Source organism: Arvicanthis niloticus, chromosome 7 (assembly GCF_011762505.2).
Source record: "Arvicanthis niloticus isolate mArvNil1 chromosome 7, mArvNil1.pat.X, whole genome shotgun sequence".
NCBI lineage: Eukaryota > Metazoa > Chordata > Mammalia > Rodentia > Muridae > Arvicanthis > Arvicanthis niloticus.
The window spans coordinates 19,708,158-19,726,248 of record NC_047664.1 but is presented as its reverse complement, the minus strand read 5'-3'; the positions used below and the strand labels follow the sequence as shown (position 1 = coordinate 19,726,248).

Genomic DNA, 18,091 nt, shown 5'->3' with positions numbered 1-18,091 from the left:
TTTTTCCTCTCTGTTCTCCTTAGCACAAACTGGCCTTGAATTCTATATCCTCCTGACTCCACCCACCGAGATCATACATCACCATAGCCATGCACTATTTTTCAAAATATTGCTTTGAAAAAAAAACAGCTATAGTAAATGTACATTACCTACAAGATTTGAATGGCTAATTCATATGTTTAAACTCCATTGACAAACAGACAACTCATTCCACAAAAGGGATTTTTAGTTTTTTAATTCAATACATCAGTTTAAGAAATGTACTGGTGGTGGCCTGTAATTCGGTACTCAGAGCACTGAAACAGAAGAAACACCGTAAGTTCTGGGCCAGCCAATGAGACAGAGAGTGAAACCCTGTCTCCTAAAACAAGAGAATACAATGTATAATAAGCCAAGCATCAGAGTACATGCTGTAACCCCAGGGCTCAGAGCAGAAGGCAGGAAGATCTGCAGTTCAAGGTTGTCCTCAACCACACAGGCGAGCCTCTTCTCCCTATGTCAGCCACTGTGCTGCGTATCCTTGCCTTTCTTCCTCAGCACGGATTCCTGCAATTTCAGAATCAAGTAATTCCTGGCCAAGAGACAGAAGCAAAGTAGTTCCAACTTTCAATGGATTCAGGTTACAACTGATAATAAGCCCACCTACAGGACACTGGAGAGATTGCTTAGCAGTTAAAAAAACATGTGGGGCTCTGCAGAAGATCTGAGCTTGATTCCCAGCACCCTGTGTGTGTGTGTGTGTGTAATGTTAAAGTAAAATAAATCTTAAAAAACAAGTTAATAAGCCGGGCGGTGGTGGCGGCGCACGCCTTTAATCCCAGCACTTGGGAGGCAGAGGCAGGCGGATTTCTGAGTTCGAGGCCAGCCTGGTCTACAGAGTGAGTTCCAGGACAGCCAGGACTACACAGAGAAACCCTGTCTCGAAAAACAAAACAAAACAAAACAAAACAACAACAAAAAAAAAAAAACAAAAAATAAAAAAACAAGTTAATAAACAAATCAGGAAGCTGGGCAGTGGTGGCGCACACACCTTTGACCCCAGCACTTGGGAGGGAGAGACAGGCGGATTTCTGAGTTCGAGGCCAGCCTGGTCTACAGAGTGAGTTCTAGGACAGCCAGGGCTACACAGAGAAACCCTGTCTAAAAAACAACAACAACAACAACAACAAAACAACAACAACAACAAAACAACAAAAACAAAAACCAAAAAACCAAATCAGGAGCTGGGGAGATTTCCCAGTGGTTAAGAACATTTGCTCCTGGGTGAGCAGTGGTGGCACACGCCTTTAATCCCAGAACTTAGAGGCAGACACAGGTGAATTGCTGAGTTTGAGTTAAGGCCAGCCTGGTCTACAGAGTGAGTTCCAGGACAGCCAGGCTTACACAGAGAAACCGTCTATCTTGGGGTGGGGGTAGGGGCTGAGGAACACTTGCTGTTGTGACAATTTTGGTTTCTTTAAAAAACACAGGAACATTAAAAGAATGTGCTTTCATTTTAGTCCCAGGACACAGGGCTGCTTCAGACTGTCCATACCAGCTGATTCACGATTTGCCTTATGCTTTAACAGAGGCATGGTCTTCCCAGCTGCAGATAGTTTCTGTGACTGTAACATTTGGAATGCTGGGAACTTTTCAGAGGCTATATAATGCTAGGGCCCCAGAAGCGGCATAGGTGGTTGTTGGCCATTAAGGGGCTGTGGTTTGTTAGTAGTTGTGCTCAAAGAAGAAACCAAAGGAAAGAAACTAGATTCAGGGATCCCTAACTATCTCCGTTTGTGACAGTTTGTACATGCTAGGCCCAGAGAGTGGCACTATTAGGAGGTGTGGCCTTGGAGGAAGTGTGTCACTGTGGGCGTGGGCTTTGAGACATTTCTCCTAGCTGCTTGGAGGCCAGTCTTCTCCAGTTTGCCTTCGAACAAGATAAAGAACTCTCAGTTCCTCCAGTACCATGCCTGCCTGGATGCTGCCATGTTCCCACCTTGCAATGGACTGAACCTCTGAACCTGTAAGCCAGCCCGAAATATATGTTGTCCTTATAAGAGTTGCCTTGGTCATGGTGTCTGTTCACAGCAATAAAACCCTAAGATACCCCTCTATCTGTCTCTCCTATCTATTGTTAAGAGGGTGAAACTGGGTGGGGGAGATGGATAAAGGATGGGAAAAAGACCCATAAAGGAGCAAAAACCAGCTACATGCTTACATGCTGTCCTAGCAGAAAACCCAGGGTTCAGTTCCTCAGACACCACAACCTCCAGGAGAGCTGACCTCTTCTGGCAAGACAAGCAAGTGTGTGTGTGTGTGTGTGTGTGTGTGTGTGTGTGTGTGTGTTCGCACGCATGCGCCAATACATTTGCGTATTTTTGTTTGGGAGGACGAGATCTCTCTGGGTGACCCTAGCTGGCCTGTAGCTCACCATATTCACAAATATGCTCACACCACAGCTGGCTGAGTGCTATAATTAAAGGTGTATATTACCACATACAGCTCAATATTTAAAAAAAAGACAAATGTCAACCAGGCATTATAGTACATGTCTTCAATCTGAGAACTCAGGAGGCAAAGGTGAGAAGATCTCTTAGTTTTAGGCCAGCCTGGTCTACGTGAACTGAGTTCCAGGAGAATCAGGGACAAAGTAAGATCTCTCTCTCTCTCTCTCTCTCTCTCTCTCTCTCTCACACACACACACACACACACACACACACACACACACACACAAAATGAACAACAACAACAAACTGGTACTATTTTTTTTAAATCAGGTACAAAAATTTTAAAGAAAAAAAGTCAGGCAGAGCTTCAGGATGAGACACAAGGCAATTGTGTGTATGGAGCAGCCCTGAGCCAGCCCGCATCTTCCCATACCAAGTGATTGTTATTTACCACCTCAGATTGAAAGTATCAGCCCATCTCCACAGCTCAGCCTGCTGTTTCTGGTCTTCCCTTTTTTCTTTTTTTTTTTTTTTTTTCTTCTATGTTTTACCCTAGCAGGTTATGTTAGTAATAAGTATGTGAAGCCTTTTTTAATGTAGGCATGCATGCACTTCTTCCTGTCTGCTCTCTTGGCGTGGATGCACTGTGACCCCATGTGTGACCCCATGTATAAGTGACCCCATGTATGATCCCCATGTGTGACTCCAGGTGTGACCCCAGTTATAATTCCAGGTGTGACTCCTGCTACCTCAACTTCCCTGTTGTGATGATCTATTAGTGGGGATTGTGACCTAAGATAACCACTCCCCTTTAGAAATCAAAACAAAACGAAATGCATCAAAGAACCACAAGTGACTCACAGAATGTTCAAGACATATTCTAAGCGGAGAGAGCAGGAGGCTGGTATCCTAGCAGCTAACTCTGGAGTGCTAGGGTAAAAGGCATGTGCCACCATGTCCAGCTCAGGTCATTTTGGGGGGAGGAGGGGAGAGGAGAAAGTAGACACTTAAATTGCCTTTATTCTGTTTCTAGTTAGAAAGTCAATTTCATTCATTGACGGGTGTGGTAGCCAACTCCTTTAATCCCAAAACTCAGGAGATAGGCAAGCAGATGTCTGTGCATTTCAGGACAGGCTAGTGAGCTCCAGGCCAGCCAGAGCTACATAAATCAGACCCCATCTCAAACACTGCCTCCCTGCCCAATGGCTTGAGGTAAGCTTACAACCATGAGTGTGTACACACAGGGACTTCATGATGTCGAACATTTACTGAGTTTCTGGGTGTCCTTTGTTTATATTGCCTCCTGTAATCCTCGGAAGAATCTCCAGAAAGCCAGAGGTGGTGGTGGTGCTCTAACACTCAGGATGCAAGCAGATCTCTGTGAGTTCGAGGCCAGCCTGGTCTACAGAGTGAGTTCCAGGACAGCCATGGCTACACAGAGAAACCCTGTCTCAAACAACAAATTGAAACAAACAAACAAAAAAACCTCATAAACAAAGTCTTGTCATGAAGTTCACTGTAGGACTGAAGAAACTGAGACTTATAGAGAGTAAGGAAAATTGTTGCCAGGGCTCCAAAACAAGCCCCTGTCTTTAAAAAAACAATAAAGTTTAGTCTCCAGAACTCATGTAAAGGTGGAATTTGTTCTCTGCCATACACACACACACACACACACACACAAGCACATGTGTGCTGTGGCACAAGCCGGTCTGCACTCACACACACATTAATAAGCACAATTTAAAAATGTTAAAGAGTATGTCATGCATGGCCCTCCTCTGCCATTAAACAGAGGGACAAGGTTATTGTGACACACACTGAAGAGGGCAGGCTGAGTAAATTGTATGCTTCCCATAGTGAAGTTGAGCCACCTGGTTGTCACCTCATCTGCTGCCTCCAGCTGTCTGCTTCCCATTTCTCTTGGTCTCCCACAACCTGCCTCAGGAAACCAATGCTTCACTCTCCTCTGCCTTCTCTCTGTAGCCCCACAGGGAGGTCTTTCTGCTCAGTTCCCATCCTTCTTCTCTCCCGCCACAACCTCCACAATGTTGCTTGTTTTGGTTTCTTTTCCTTTTGGGCCTGGCATCATCTGGCCTCCTCCCTCTTCATGTTCTCAGAAACTGGAAGGGGACCTAGAACATCACCTTACCCTCTCTCCGTGTCCTCTGGGCCTGGGTAGCTGAAGTCCATGCACCCAGAGCTGCAGCAATGCAGTGCTCTAGGAGATCCATCGCCCTTGGTTACCCATCAGCAGTGTCAGAAGCAGGCTGCACGAGGCTGCCAGCACATCTCCCTGGATCCCTGACACTCAGTCCCCTGGGAAGAGGAACTCTACTGTGGCGAGGGGTGGAGCTCAGTGGTGGAAAGCTTGCTAAACAGGCATGAGGTGAAGCTCTGGGCTCAATCCCACCTACACACAGGGAAAGAGGAAAAAGAGAGCTATTCGTGGGCTTGCTGCTGTTACTGAGAGGCTAAACATGAGGTCCACCCTAGTCACACGCCTATGTCTTCTACAGTGTTTCCACATCTGTTGCATTAGAAATTTTTCTCCATTTTGGCAGGTGTATGGCAATGTTGAGTCGGGGTCTCTTGTATCCCAGGCTAGCCTCTAGTTCACTCCCCAGCTGAAGATGTTGATAAAAACACCGGGCTCCTAACCTTCCTGCCTCCACCTCTCAAGTAAAGAGATGGCAGGTATGAGCCGCCATAGTGGCCTTTTCCTTTTGTGTGTGTGTGTTGGGGCATGTCTTTTGTTTTTCTTTTTTAAGACAGTCTACTCTGTACACCAAGCTGACCTAAATGTTACTCTGTGGTCTGGGCATACCTCAGACTCACAGTGATCTTCCTACATCAGCCTTCCAGGTACTGGGATTACAGGTGTGAACCACTATACCTGTTGCCCGACACTTTATTTATAAAGGATTTATTTATTTGATTTTATTTTTGTGAAGGATTAAACCAGAAAGCTAATGCAGTCGAGACAAGAGCTCTGTCAGTAAGCTATGCCCCAGGAACAATGAAAGGTTTGTTGTTGTTTTAGTTTTCTGAGACAGCAGTTCTCTGTGTAGGCCAGGCTGACCTCAGACCTCCCTCAGACTCCACACTTCTAAGATTATAGTCATATGTCACACCTGGCTCCCAAGAGAGTTTTTAATATTTTTATTATGCGTGTACATGTGTGTGTGAGCATATGTGTCTATGTCTGGGTATGGATAAGTAAGTATGTGTGCTGTGGAGTCCAGAGAAGGATGTCAGATCCCCTGGAGCTGGAGGTACAGGCAGCTGTGCTACCTCACATAGTTGTTGGGGATCAAATTTGGGTCCTTGGCAAGATTAAGAACTCTTAACCTCTGAACTGTCTCTCAGCCTCTGGGTTTTTAATATTATACCCCTCCCCCAACTTGTGTGTTCACAATCTAAAACAGAGCAATATTAAAGCTGTAAAGATAAAAGTCTGCTGAGCTGGGGAGCCTCGGCTGGTAGGGGGCTTGCCACTCAAGCGCAGGACCTAAGCTGATCCCCAGTAACCATGCCCAAGGCAGATTGGTTTCCACACACATGTGTAAAAATACACATGCATGCACACACATATGCACAGTAACAAACATGTATACACACACACATGAATAAGCTGGACATAGTGGTTCATGCCTTTAACCTCAGCATTCAGGAGGTGGAGGCAAGTGGATCTCTATGAGTTTGAGGGCATCTTGGTCTACATAGCAAGTTCCAGGACACCCAGGGATCCATAGAGAGACTCTGTCTTAAGAAGAAGGAAAGAATTAATAAAAACATGTTTTAAGTCTCTTCCCACCCTTTTCCCTTGTCTCTGGAGTGTGTTTTCCTTACACATATGTCAGCAAATTTCCTACCACAGAAGTGAAAACATACAACCCTTAAAATACCTTTTGCGCTGGACTTAATGGTATTTATCTATAATCTCAGCATTGGAAAGGTTAAAGACAGAGGCAGGAGGATTGCTATAAATTTGAGGTCAGCCTAGACTACATAGTGAGTTCTTGGTCACATAGACTACATAGTGGGACCCTGACACAAACACACAATCATACACACACATACACACGTGAGAGAGACAGCTCAGCTCAGTGGTTAAGAGCACTTGGTCTGTATAATCCTGAGGAACAAAGTTTGGATCCCAATACCCACTCATGCAACAGGGCAGCTGTCCTACATATGTGTGCCTATAACCCCAGCTCCAAGTAAGGGCAGAGATAGGAGAATCACTGGTCCTTGCCGGCTCCTAGCCTAGCACAGACAACGGAAGCCTGAGTTCAGGAACACACAGCCTCAAAAAGAATAGGCAGAGTGATAGAGGACACTTGATACCTACTTTGCTTTGCATCAGTTAGGAAGCATTCGTGAATACTTTTTAGGAAAACCTCACAAAGAGCTGGAGAAATGGCTCAGCAGGAAAGAGCACTTGTTGCTGTTGCAGCAGACCTGAGTTCAATTCTCAGTGCCCACTGATGTCTCACAACCATCTGTAACTCCACTTCCAGGGCATCATCAGGAGTACATCGTACAGAGATGTGCATCCAGGTAGAACACTCATATATACAAAATTAAATAAAATAATAAAATGAAATAAATCTTTAAAAGAAAAAAATGCACAAAAACCAAAACAAGAATCTCTAAAAGTTTTGTTTCTGGGCTGGAGAGATGGCTCAGTGGTTAAGTACACCGACTGCTTTTCCAGAGATCTTGAGTTCAATTCCCAGCAACCACATGGTGGCTCACAACCATCTGTAATGGGATCTGATGCCCTCTTCTGGTGTGTCTGAAGACAGCTCCAGTGTACTTATATAAATAAATAAATAAATCTTTTTTTTTTTTTGGTTTTTCGAGACAAGGTTTCTCTGTATAGCCTTGGCTGTCCTGGAACTCACTCGGTAGACCAGGCTGGCCTCGAACTCAGAAATCCGCCTGCCTCTGCCTCCCAAGTGCTGGGATTAAAGGCGTGCGCCACCACCGCCCGGCCATAAATAAATCTTTTTTTAAAAAAGTTTTGTTTCTTTCCTTTCCTCCTTCCTTCCACTCCTCCTTTTGTGTGCATGTCTGAGACAGGGCATCTCACTGTAGCCAGATCTGCTTCGTACTCCCTAGCTAGGTTGACTTTGAACTCATGATCCCTACCTAACTCTCCTGAGTAGCTGGGATTACAGGCTAGTGACACCAGGCCCAGCTCTGAGTTTTTATAAAATGAAATGTGGTGGTGGTGGCAACAGTACAACCTTTCATCCAAGAAATCCGGAGGCAGAGGCAGACAGATCTCTGAGTTCGAGGCCAGCCTGGTCTACATAGTGAGTTCCAGGACAGCCAAGACTACACAGTGAAATCCTGTCTCAGAAAGAAAGAAGAGACAGACAGACAGAGCGAGAGAGAGAGAGAGAGAGAGAGAGAGAGAGAGAGAGAGAGAGAGAGAGAGAGAGGAGAAATCCTAACAATAAAATCCAGTAATCATGTTTCTTCTATTTGCCAGAATGAATTGAGAATTCATTTCCAGAAAAATAAATACCTAAAACAAAACAAATAATACAGGTGGTGGTAGAACACGCCTTAAATCCTAGCACTGGTGCCGCAGAGGCCAGCAGATCTCTGAGTTCGAGCCAGCCTGGTCTACAGAGTGAGTTCAGGACAGCCAGGGCTAGTCAGAGAAATCCTGTCTCAAAAAAACAAAACAACAAAACAGAAACAAACAAACGCAACCAAGTCTATAAACTTTTCTTAGGCAGGAAAACAGTTTGTGCATCAGACAGACAGTGGTTTTTCATTCATCAGTAAAGGAATCAGGAAAAACATACAAGGAAGCAGGTAACTCAGCAGAATTGTTCTTCAAGGTGATTTAGAATAACCTTTACTTTGTTACTTTGAGACAGAGTCTCCCTGTGTAGCCTGTGTGCCTGAGCTCTCGGTGACAAGGTTGACCTTGAACGTTCAGTGATCCTCCTTGATGTGTGGGAGGATGTTCCCCGGGAAACACAACACAACCCAGAAAGGAAGCCTACAGCAGAGTAATACAAGTAATAATCGCCAAAGCCCAGCTTGAGGAAACTAAGTTTTTAGTGGGGTTACTGACAGGGTAAGGATGAGAGGTTTCTTATAGAAGCAGGGATGACTCAAAAAAGAAAGAAAGGAGCAAGCAAACAAGCAGCTAGAGAGATAGATGGTTGAGCCATTAAGAGCTCATGCTGATTCTGTAGAGGACTTGAGTTCAATCCCCAGCACCCACATCCAGCTTCAGGGGATCTAATGTTCTTTTCTGGTGACTTCCGGCACCCACACACATGGCACACAGTTACACACACACATACAGAGAAGTAAACATAAAATAAATCTTTTTTTTTAAAAGCAGATACAGCACAAAAATCCATCCACTTCAAAACAGATGGAGGATACAGCAGCTGCAGCCTGGAGCTCCCTGCAGCCTTGATGGTAGCTCTCTGGTCCAGAGGTTGGCTCTCTGCTGCTGCAGTGGTCAGTGTCTCTCCCAAGATAGTTGTTTATTCCATCTATAGCTAGTGAATAGCTTTGGAGACTCTTGCCAGTTTCCAAAGAAACCAGAAATTTCCACTTCAAACCTTTTCTTTTCTTTCTTTCTTTCTTTCTTTCTTTCTTTCTTTCTTTCTTTCTCTATTTATCTGTGTGCATATGTGTTTGTGTGAGTGTATGTGCACATGTGTGTACAGGTGCAGACACCTGAAGGCATCAGGTATCATGTCTATCATTCTTGGCTTATTCATTTTTTAAATTATTATTCTATTTTTATGCATATGGGATTTTTTTTTTCTTTATGTGTATCTGTTTACCGTGTCTGTGCCTGATGACTGCAAAAGCCAGAGGAGGGCATCAGACTCCCTAGACCTGGAGTTAGGGATGTTTGTGAGCCACCTTGTGGGTGATGAGCTTCAAACCTAAGTCCTTTTAAGAGCCAGTGCTCTTAACCACAGGGCCATCTCTCCAGCCTCATGGCAGAGTTTCTGCCTGAACCTATAGCTCATGTTTTCTGGGCTAGCCTGGAAGCCAGCAACCCTCAGAGGTCTTCAAGCACTGGCTCCACTCATACCTGGGTTTATAGACATGTACTGAATACACAGCTTTTTATATGGCTGCTGGGATCTGAACCCCAGTCCTCGTGGTTGTGAAGCAAGCAGTCCTAACTGCAAAGCCAGCACTCTGCCCTCAACTCCCAACTTAACTCTTTTTATTTTTTAACCTTCATTTGGAAGTTTATGTTGTAGCACTTTTATTCCATATCATGTAACTTACGGATCAGGACTGTCTAAACTGTAATACTCGGCCTATGTGTAAGTGTGTGTGTGCACATGTATGTGTGTGCTCCTGGAGGCCAGAAGTCATATCCCTTGAAGGTGGAATTACTGGCAACCATGAACCACCTGATGTGAACACTGGTAGCAAAAATCTGGTCTTCTGAGACAGGATCTCACCAAGTACCTCTGGCTGGCCTGGAACTTGCTATGTAGACCAAACTTACCTTAGACTCATAGAAATCCACCTGCCTCAGCCTCCCAAATGGTAGGGTTAAAGGTGTCTGTCACTACACCCAGTCTATCCCCTTAAACACACGCACATGCACACACACGCACACACACAAAACAACAGTATGTCAAATGAAGGCACATGTTGTCTAACTGCATGCTCAGAAAACTGTCTACTTCTACATGTGAGACGTCTTTTCTATATGAATTTGTATTCAGACACTTCTTTGGGATTAGCCCTGATGCTCTCCTAATGTAAATAGTAATACAATTTGAGCCCTTAATTGTGTGTAGTTTCTCTGCGCTTACTGAGGGCGGACCATGAGGCCTTGGATTACAACTATGCATTGATCAAATTCCTTAGAATGGAGCAGAATGGGCTATGTCACATGACACTGGTGCTCCTCGCCTTCAGGAAGCTTCCACAAGGGGTGGGGATGTCCAAATTTCATATGAACATCTGATATGCTGGGTTTGATTTTAAATTTTGAAGTAATAAATTACTAGGACTACTTGCTTTATTTTAGTATCCCAATGACTTAGATACAAATGTATTGTAGTTAGGCTTGGTGGCACACACCTGTAAACCCAGCACTCTCTGTAGGCGAAGGCAGAAGGCTCTCCAGTTCCAGGCTAACCTCAGCTACAGGGTCTCAAAACAAACAAGCCCCAATAAGTAGATCCCTTTGCTCTGCTTGAATGCCAGTGTTTATTCTTAGATGGAAAAGTCCTTGGGGACTACAGAAATGCTCTTTTTGGAGTAAGGGAAGTTTTAAAAATAGGGGTGCAACAGTGTGTGTTGTGAACTAACAGGTTGAGCGGGGGAAAACCCAGGCCCTGTTTAGATTGCGCAGAGCAGACGACAGGGAAGGCTGAGTGACTAGCCAGTGGCGGGAGTGGACAAAGAAAGGAAGCCTAGAACAATAGCGCCCCTCCACCTCTGCTCCTGGGAGGGGCGGCTGTCTCAAGGGTGGATTGGCTCAAAACAGTGCGGCACTGGGATTAGAAATTACCTCGCAGAGTCTTTAAATATTTTCTGTGAATTCTAAATGTGGCTGTGGGAAGAGAGGACCAGGTGCTTCTCCAGTCCCCACTTTCTAACTGTGCTGCCGCGAGGTGAGTTCGCTGATGATGGCGGCACCTCAGTTAGTCTTTCTTCGTTTTTATTTAGTATTTTTCTTTTTCTTTTTTTCCTTTCCTTTTCTGTTGTTGTTGTTTTTTTTTTTTTTTAATTTTTTATATTTTTTTACTTAGAATCTCACATAGCCCAGGCTGGGCTGAAACCTGCTGTAGCTGAGGATGAGCCTGAGTTTCCCCGGCTCCTTGACTTCTTCCCAAGCACTGAGATTCCAGACAGTGTGCTGACACACTCCCACTGTTGCGCCACAATTTCTACAGAGATCAACTTTATCAGTGATGTCATGAAATCTCTTCACTGAGAAAGCTGCTCTAAAACCTGCACACTGCGCTCCCAGCACTGAGCAGGCAGAAGGAGGAAGGGTTCGGCAACATTCAGGTTGGCCAGAGCTGTAGAGCAAGATCCCGTCTCAAAAAATAGGAGAAGAAAAAGAGAAAGAAAGGAAGGAAGAAAGCGAGAAAGAGAGAGAGAAAGGATCGTTCAAAAAAAAAAAAGAAAGATTGCTCTTTTGTTGTTGCTGTTGTTGAAGTTCTGTGTTTTGGGTTTTGTTTTTTTTTATTTTTTTTATTTTTAAGTTATTTATTTTATGTATATGAGTATACTGTAGCTGTCTTCAGACACACCAGAAGAGAGCATCGGACCCCATTACAGATGGTCGTGAGCCACCATGTGGTTGCTGGGAACTGAACTCAAGACCTCTGGAAGAGCCGTCAGTGTTCTTAACTGCTGAGCCATCTTTCCAGCCCCTTGTTTTTATTTTTTAAAACAGGGTCTCACTTAGCCAAGGCTAGCCTCAAACCTTCTATATAGTTAAGGATGACCTTGAACTTCTCATCTACCTGTGTCTCCCAAGTGCTAGGGTTATAGATGTAGGTCACCAGCTAGAAATTTGCTGTCGCTCGGTTTAGTATACAAGCCTATAATCCTGGCATTGGGAGGCATAAGCAGTGAGTCCCAGGCCAGCCTAATCTACAAAGCAAGTTCCAGGCAAGCCAGGGAAGGCTCCATAATGAAATCCCATCCCCCAACAAAACAAAACAGTTACAATACAGGATTGGAGAGACAACTCCATTAAAGTGCTACTCATATACACAGGAGAATTAGTTTGGATTCCAGGACACAGACAAACGCCTGTGGCACAGAAGCACCCCTGTCGTTCCAGCACTGAAGGCAAAAATAGGGAACACCCCCAAAAAGCTGGCTAGCAAGCTCTGGGTTCTCTTGAGAGACCCTGACTCAATGAATGAGGTGGAGAGTGACTGAGGCGTACCCACCGTGGGCCTTCACAGGCATACGCATACATGTGCACACACACAGGCACATACAAATACACGTAAGTGTGTACACCACACACATACACAAGGAAAAGGAAGAGTGCTCTGCACTGTCTGGATTGTTGTTTACCTCTGTCTGAAAAGCATTAGTGTGCTTTACCTTGCCTAAGTCAGAGTTGGGATTTCTCTAACTTGGGCACCTCATTTAACAGGAACTGCCTCGGTCTGGGGCTGCTGTCCTGCCAGAGGCCATGCATGATCTCTCATGATCTTATCATGATGTTCGTCTCATCTCATCGAAAAGGGGATGCATGAACCGACAGTTCTGGTCCCAAGTGCTCAGAAGCTATTAGTTAGTGCATGGCTAACATGTCACATGCTCAGAAGAAAGTAAAAAGTTGGATCAACTGTATGAATCACTCTGGAAAAAAATTAATTAATTAAGATAAATTGGATTACACTTAGTTATATTTCAGGCTGAATTATTTATTCTGGTTTGTTTTCCTGGAGCTATTAGAATAGGATTCTCCTGGTGGATAGAGGGAATTCATTTGCACTGAGCTTGGTTTGACCTAGGGAAGCCCCTTCAGAGTCTTTACCCATCCCCCAACCATTTTGCTCTATGTACACTATCAAAGCAAACTAGTCTTTCTGCCTCAGGCCTTACCAGTGTTCATACACACAGTGTCTATCATCACTAAGTAACCAGCACTTCTCAAAGTTTCAAATGCCCATGAGTCACCTGGGGATCATTTAAAATGCTGAATGAATGTTAGAGACATGGCTCAGCAGGAAAGAACACATACTGCTCTTGCAGAAGACCTGAGTTTGGATCCCATCACCCACATCAGATGGGTCATGACTCCCTGTAACTCCAGTCCCATGAAATCCTATGCCTCTGGCCTCTGAAGGCACCTGCACTCATACACACATACCTACACACACACACACACACACACACACACACACACACACACAAAATCTTAAACATAATAATAAAGAAGTAAAACATAACAGGATACAGGATGTTCTTTCTCCCTCCATCCTTCCTTTTCTTCCTTCTTTGTCTCTTCCTGAGATATGATCTCACGATGCAGTCCCTAGCTGACCTGAAATTGCAACAATATTCCTGATCTTGCTTCCTGAGTATGGGGATTATAGACACGTGTCACCAAAGCCTGGATAAGCATCTTAAGATTCTGTCTTTTTGTAGGGAGAGTGGGATGGTAGAGTGACACACAGTCTTCCTTTGTCACCCAGGCTGGCCTTAAACCAGGCTGGCTTCAAACTCAAGAGAGCTACCTGCTTCTGCAGCCTGAATGCTGGGATTAAAGGCCTGAGCCACAAAGCCTGGCTAAAATTTTTCATTTTAACAGTGCTCAGTTGCTGCTACTTTGTGTTCTATACCTAAACTAACAAGGCGATAAACTCTTATATCTGTCACTGTGGTTTATAACTCCCTTTGGAAATGGATGCTATTTTTAATGAAAAACAACTGATTCTTTAATTAATAAACTAAATTAAATCAAATTAATTAATGCTGCTTTCAGATTTCATTTGTGAAATACAGCCAGACTGAAGGTAATACAACCAATGTGTGGGACATAAATACACGTGGTTGCTGGTGGCACTGGGAAACAAAAATAAACTTGTCTTTAAGCCTGAGATTCTTCTGCTACTGCCATACCCATGCTGCTAGGTGTAGAGGTGCACACCAGTGCTAGGAAGGCAGGAGCCGACAGATCCCTGTGTTCAAGGCCAGCCTGGTCTATAGAATGAATTCCAGGACAGCCAGAAGTATGAAAAGAAAATTAAGCCGGGCAGTGGTGGCACACGCCTTTAGTCCCAGCACTTGGGAAGCAGAGGCAGGCAGATTTCTGAGTTTGTGCCCAGCCTGGTCTACATAGTGAGTTCTAGGATAGCCAGGGCTATACATAGAAACCCTGTTTCAAAGAAAAATTAAAAATTAAAAAGTTGTTCTTTTATATTTTATCAAAACACCATGACTAAAAGGAACTTGGAGATAATGGGGTTTATTTCATCTTATTACTTCCCAGAATTGAGGTCATAAGAGCAGGAACTCAGGGCAGAAACTAGGGGAGGACATTGTTTGCCTGCTAATGGCTCACCTGCCCAGGGGAGGTGTCATGTCTGTTCCTGGTCATCAACTTGACTATATCTGGAATGAACTACAATCCAGAATTGGAGGGGTCATCTGTGATCCAGATTTTGAGGCTGGAAGACACAAGTTTCTGACCTGGAGATCTTGAGGCATAGTGGCCATGAAAAATTTAGGCCCAGGCAAGGAGTACATGCCTTTAATCCCAGGAAATTGAGACAAAGACGTCTCTGAGTTCAAGGTCAGCCTGGACAAAGCAACTCCCAGATCCAATCGGGGTGGTACACACCTTAATCTGGGCCACACCTTCTGCTGGAGGCTACACAAGGACATTGGAAGAAGGAAGGCTCACTCTTCTTAGCCTGCTTGCACTTACTTGCCAGCACATCTCTTGGAACCTACTTCTACAGAAGACCACTTTAAACAACCAGCCTTGTGGGACTGAGCAACTACTAGACCCTTGGACTTCCCATTCACAGCTGACTATTGTTGGGTTAGTTGTACTACAGACTGTAAGTCATCACAATAAATTCCCTTAATATAGAGAGGCATTCCATGAGTTCTGTAACTCTGGAGAACCCTGACTAATACTGGTCTGGGTCCTCCCACATTGATCATCAGTTAAGACAATGTCTCGCAGACAAGGCCACAGGCCAGTCTGGACCAGGCAACTCTGAAGCTGAGCTTCCCTCTTCCCAGATAACCCCAGGTTGTGTCAAGTTGACAATAAAAACTAATCAGCATACAAGTATATTTATTTTTCTTTAAATAAATAAACAGGGGCCTGGAAACATATTTTAAAGGTAGAGTATCTCTCTAGTATGTGTAAAACCCTGATTTGAATTCATCTCCAATATCAAATATTTAAATATATACACATACATTTATATATACATCACCCATATACATAATATACATATTCACACATACAGAGCACTTTATACAAGAGCTAAAATTTACTAATATAGACAAATCACTTTCTCAAAAAAGTACACAAAGCAGTGAGGATTAGGAGATAATCTAGTCGAAATCTTTTGGCTCTATGCCTAGATCTCACAAAAATGCTTAGTTCAAAGCACAGAACAAAGTAAAGCAAGATATTTGAAGAAAAAGTTCATAAGACAAAAATCTTTAATGGTTGATCAACACGAGAAGATGCACCTCATTAGTAAACAGAGAATGCAAATGAGCAGTACCAGATGCCAATCTGTCCCAATGCCGCTCAACTCTAACCTCCAAGAGAAAGAGGAAAGCAGGTCACACAGAGAAAGTGTCTCAAAAAACAAAGAAACAAAAGAGGCAGGAAGATCAAGAGTTCGAAGCCAGGAGGGCTATAGGATGCTTATCTCAAAAACTAAACCTAACAGCTGGGCATTTCAACTCAGACAATGAGAAGGAGACCTGAAGGTCTGAGACAAACCAGCCGGGGTGGTGGTGGAGCACGCCTTTAATCCCAGCACTTGGGAGGCAGAGGCAGGTGGATTTCTGAATTCGAGGCCAGCCTGGTCTACAGAGTGAGTTCCAGGACAGCCAGGACTACACAGAGAAACCCTGTTTCGAAAAACCAAAAAACAAACAAACAACAACAACAAAAAACAAAAGCCAAAGCCAAAGCCAGGTGTAGCAGTACATGCTGTACTCTCAGCATTTGGGATTTAGAGACAGGAGGATCAGAAATTCAAGGTGAGCCTTGTGTATGTAATGAGTTAAAGGTCAACCTAAGATATAACAAATGTGTCTCCAAAAAAAAAAAAAAAAAAAAAAAAAAAAAAAAAAAATGGGGCCCAGGCAGGAATCCAGAGGCAGATGCCGGCAGATTTCTGTGAGTTCAAAATAAGCCTAATATATAAGAATGAAAGAAAGTTTCAGGCCAGCCTGCTTTCTGTAGAGAGTTTCAGGTCTGTCTGTCAGGTCTGTCCTAAAACAACAACAAAAAGCCAACAAGATAACCTAGGGGGTAAAAGCTCTTGAAGCAGCCCAAAGGCTGTTAAGTCTGATCTCAGAAGCTACAAAGTAGAGAGGGGAAGAACTCTCAAATGTTGCCCTCCGGCCCTCCACACATGTGCTGTGGGACACATTCATCCCAAAATGTTAAAAAAGGAAGGAAGGTAGGAAGGAAGGAAGGAAAGAAAGAAAGAAAGAAAGAAAGAAAGAAAGAAAGAAAGAAAAAGATTCAGGATTCAGGGAGAGAGAGGATGATTAACACTAAAAAGGGGTTGTGTGTGTGGTACTCAGCATAGGTGGGAAACAGCTTTATGGGTAAAAGGATGTTATTTTATAAGGGGAATTTCTTTTAAAGATTTCTGCTTCCACTGATGTGGGAGTGAGGTCATTCCTGGAGGCAGAAGCAGGAGGGTTTGTGGTGTTCTGAAAGTTACGAAAGTGTGGATCCTGAGAAACAGTGCTCTCATAGTGCCAGTGGCACCACAGAGGGGTGAAGGCACCCAAAGTCAGTCAAACTGCTGAGCCAAGAGCACAGGCTAGAGAAGGAACATGTGAAGGGAGAAGGGTCGTGGCCTTGAAGGAGAACAGAGCAGGGTCACAGTTTCAAGTGTACTCTATGAACCCTGTTATATGAGTCCTGTTCACAGAGTCCTGTTGTTAACACGTCTTTTTATATTTATGTCCTCTCTCACTGTGTATACGTAAATATATTTATAAAATACAAATAATCTCTGTTCATTTCCAGTGAATATACCATTTCCATTAAAAAAACAAGAAAATGTTTAAAGATATTTCTTTAGAGGCAGTAGTGGCACATGCCCTTAATCCTAGCACTCAGGCAGGAGAGACAGGCAGATCTCTGTGAGTTTGAGGCTAGCCTAGCCTACAGAGAGAGTTCCAGGACAGCCAGAGCTACACACAGAGAAACCCTGTCTCAAAAACAACAACAACAAAAAGGTTTTCTTCCTGGGTGCGCTGGCACACACCTATAACCCCAGCACTTGAGAGTTAGAACATCAAGAGTTCAAGGTCACCCATGGGCAGGCTGGCCAGAACTCTGGGAAAACCCAGTCTCAAAAAACCAAAACAAACAATAGTAACAAAGACTCAGGGAACATTTCAGCACAGAAGATAAAGGAGAAAAACTATGAAATGGTGTCCCCTGGGTGAGACATAACCCATCCTGCCACAGCTTACAGAACTAGGTGCCTTCACCAGCTCTGCACAAGAACAGCCCCACCAACAGCCAGGTGTGGGAAGAGGAGGTACTCAGGCCCCGCACCTCTGTGCCAAACTATATGAACTATGTACAGATTCTGGAAGTCGCTGCCTGCAGCTGTGTGCACAGTGGTGATTAAATGGCTCTAAGTTAAACTAAGTAGGTCCCAACAAAAACAGTCATCATTTTGGGAAAGGGGCTGGTGGTGGTAAGGGCTCAAGGGGAGAAAAGGAGAGAGGAAAAGAAGAGAAAATGAGGGAGAGCAACAGAACGCTTTCCCTATGTATGGAGTACTTGGACCAGATTGCCAGAAGAATGAATGCATATGCGCCTCCAGCTCTAAGGCCATCCACCTGGAGTTCCAGCCCTTGGAAGGTGGAGGGAAGGAGATTGAAGTGGGAGGCCATAAGGAAGAATGGAGAAGAAGTCTGGAGAGGGAGTTCAGGGCTAA

General features: G+C 44.2%; 1 long non-coding RNA gene across 4 annotated transcripts in view; it reads right to left on the bottom strand.

The window, feature by feature from the left end:
• Positions 1–218: 218 nt before the first annotated feature.
• Positions 219–18,091, bottom strand: part of LOC117713178 (uncharacterized) — a 34,522-nt gene continuing 16,649 nt past the window's right edge. For 3 of the 4 annotated variants that reach the window (XR_013111712.1, XR_004607370.2, XR_013111710.1), the window contains one exon: positions 219–571. This is a non-coding gene — a long non-coding RNA (uncharacterized LOC117713178). Of the gene's footprint in view, positions 572–4,578; positions 4,840–18,091 lie in introns of all 4 variants that reach the window. The other variant, XR_013111711.1, reaches the window with a different exon arrangement.